This window comes from Chenopodium album, chromosome 10 (assembly GCF_948465745.1).
Source record: "Chenopodium album chromosome 10, dcCheAlbu1.1, whole genome shotgun sequence".
In the NCBI taxonomy this organism is placed as follows: domain Eukaryota; kingdom Viridiplantae; phylum Streptophyta; class Magnoliopsida; order Caryophyllales; family Amaranthaceae; genus Chenopodium; species Chenopodium album.
This window is the reverse complement of record NC_137843.1, coordinates 5,448,977-5,452,836: the sequence shown is the minus strand read 5'-3', so window position 1 is coordinate 5,452,836 and position 3,860 is coordinate 5,448,977.

Genomic DNA, 3,860 nt, shown 5'->3' with positions numbered 1-3,860 from the left:
TAGATACTATACCACATGGAAATTGTCAAATTGAAAGCATCAGTATATAATCAATGTATAGCAACACCTAGGAATTACTTTAAATACATTCAAGGTTCTCAAGACCCAATCTGATGGAATGAGTTGGTGGGCAAATCTGTATGAGCAATTTCCTAGGAGACGAATAAAATAAATAAAATAAGATATTATGTCAAATAATAAGCTCAATACCATACTTGCTACTTAAAATATAATAATATATGCCTAAACCAAAACCACAGTGGTGAAGAAATATCTTCATAATTGTAGAGAACTCATGTACGTAGAGCAACTAATACGGTTGCCCATCTTGTAGCTCGATGGGATACCCGTGATAATGATGAACATGTATATTTTGGCAACTTCCCCCAAAGCATTTTAGCTCTTGCCCTGCTAACTTCCCTCAAAAAAAATTAAAAAAAAAATAGTATAAATGCATCATCAAATATAAACCACACATCACATCTCCACAAACTCCTTTTTTCTATACCACCATAGAAATCAATTAGACATGTGCAAGACAGATTTGTCAAGCCAAAGCCACATAAATTTATGCATCTCATATTGATTATCTTTACTTGTCATAGTTTTCAAGATAATATGCAAAGACATCAATAACCCAATACACACTCTAAGAAAAATCTTATTGGTTAAGACATTAATCACAACAGCTAGCTATTAAGAAATTTAAAGACCTTTATACAGGAGAGAAGAGAATCACAGATAAACTTATTACAAAGAGAGATTGCTCTGAATTCCACATACGTTTATCCAATTTTAGATCCCATTTGCGGAAAAATAGTCCTATGTTAGACTCCTTAACTCCTATCATGTAAGAAGACTAATTAGCTAAACCAGAAATTTCTATAATTTCAACATGCATTGTTTCAGTAAAAAGCAACCATTTTACTTCTAAGTGTTCCAACTCCAATAATAACATATTCGAGTAAATATTTTCCTCCAAAAGAGAAAATTTCAACTTATAATACCTCATTTTCTCCCCTAAAAATCAATATTAAATAAAAATTGCACTACATTAGCTAGCTTAGTTTCCACTGAAAATCTAATACCTTGTATGTTACTCAAAAAAGCTATCAATCTTCCACGTTTTCTCTTTTGCTACAACTGTGATTCATCAAAAAAGAACGATCTCCACTACCCATTTCTTATTGCACTTACTTCAAGCTTTGGGAGCATGAGCTCCAAAAAAGCCATATTCAAAAATTCCAACACCATGGAAAACCAACCACTCATATCAATTGCCAAGCAACTCCTTTCATTTACACGTGTTAACATACCAATCCTAACCATAACAAACAGATTGATCCAGCCATTTATCCAATTTACATGATTAGGCATTTATCACACCTCTTGACCACTAAACCAAAACTACCAGTTACTCATTATGCAATTTACAATAAAAAGCCTACAAAAAGTACAAGGAAATCCTAACATATGGTTAAAAAAACATGAAATAAAAGAATTACATGCAATGTTTCCTCTATGCATAATGTTCAAGCAATAAACCAAGTTACCCATCACATTCCAAAACTTAATCTGAATGCAGTAATGCACCAATATTACTTACTTGTTTTAGCTCATGCTTCAGCTCTTGCCTCACACGTTCCATAAGTGATGGGATGAGGTTCCAAATCCCATGGTGTCTAGACCGTTCAAACCTCTATCGAACAAGTTACCATCATTGTCTATGGGATCATCTTTGTCATCGGGCATAGTAGCCCTTGTGCCTTCAATGGGAGAGACTCCTGAACACAGGAGAGCACAATTTACTAACATCAGTATGCTATCCTAGCACCAACAAACTGAACAAGTACCTTTTCCTCCTCTCACATGAACAAAAATGATTTTCGAGTGATTAAGTAAGCTTAGTATTGCAGTAATCCAAGGCTGATCATCCATATAACATGGGGTAACCTCAGAGATGCAGAAATCGGAGGTAACCTCAGTCCTCAGCTATACAAATCAGTTTATCAAAAAAGGTATAAACTCAATTTATTTCCCTCTTTATGTTCACAAGTAAACTCCAAACTTGCAATATAACTCTACAATTCTACTTGATAATTCGATAAAAATGATTAAAAAGAAAGATGACTGCAAAGATTCGATTAGATAGTCCAATCATAAGTGTAAACATCCCTTTAGTATAATTAAAAAATTTAAAAAATTAAGTACAGGCATCACATTTAAAATGTTGTAGAGCATGGTAGTTTATCAACTCCACTAAAAAAGAACATAATCATACAATTTGTGAGAAGTAAATTATCTACCATGGAAGAAGTTGTTGCGGGAAAAGAACCAAATAAACATCTAAACAGATTTGCTTGTGCTCCTGCTATCCTTGCTTCTACAATTTCTATCATATCTGACTATGGTAACTCCACAAACACTTATGCAATTTTGTGTAAACATACACACTCATATCATTTAAGTTGTTGATTTTTTTTCTTTTTATTTTTTGAAAGATAAGTTGTTGAATTTTGAACATATATATTAAGTCCCAATTCAGTTCAATTCCTAGATTTTAAGATCCCAAAACCCTATACCAAAGTTTCACAAACAAAATCAAATTGCAACAAATCAAATGACAAATTAAGAACAACATCAAAAATTAAGAAAAAAGAAAGAAGAATTACAAATTCCCAAACGACGCTCTTGTAAACCAAGGTAAAAGCCAAATATCACTGTTGCTTCATTGTGGCAATCTCTGCAATCAAATATCTCATAACAGCATGGTACGCAATAGGAGCTCTAAATAGCTTCAAGTTAGAGCTACATACAAAAGCTCAGCCACTTAGAGATCATCCTCATCTTATTAACTTGTGCTTAAAACATAGTCTAAACGTTTTTAAATTATCAGTTTTAACAGAACCTTTCATGAATTCTACCATCAAAACCATTATAAAAAGACAGCAGTGTTGCAAATTTGAAATTATAAACACCATTGCTACCTATATATAATTGAAGAAATCAAGACAATGAACCATCAACGAAGTTGAGAGATAAATGCATAACCAAGCACAAAATCAGTAAACAATGTATCAAATGTAATTAACATTGCACAATCTCCCAGCAACAAAGGTATCAAGAGAAATACTTAGATGTTTACATGGATTTCAAGCTTCTTGAGCTTAACAGTGCGAACGACAAGCAACTTTTGAAGGTCCCTAAACTCAGACTCAAGCTTCCCCACACGAGCCTCTACTGCTGTCCCTTTCCCATTCAAAAACTCCGGTATTTTGACCTTCACTGTCTTATCAAACAACACATCAAGCCCTGAAATAAAAAGTTTAAACCAAACTAATAAAGGAATATCTCTAATGGGTTCTGCACAAAATCCAATTGCGTTTCCAAAAATAATGAAGCAAAGTCCATAAATTATATTCTGAAAGAGAAAATTTAATCTCACAACAAAGACCAAGGAGAATAATTTCTCATTCTTCTCTGATCTTGGCAAATTTAATACAATAATCAGGTCTAAAATGAAAATTGTGCCCTTTCAGACTTCTAACACCAAAAATACAGTTTAATAATTCAGCCCAAAAAAAATTGAAAATTGATTATTTTACATGGTTACAAATTTACAATTAAGCTAAAAAATCCTAAACCCCCAAACCCAAAACCCGTAAAAAACAATACAAAAAAATGAACTTTGGGTATTTCTCTAATTAACCCAAATTATACTCAAACATCTATATCTATACTTAGTATTTAAAAAGCCAAACCACAATCACCTATATGACACATGTCATCATAATTCACCCTTATGCCACATAACACATCCATTATTATTTTTTTTTACTTTTTATACTCTCTTTTAAAGT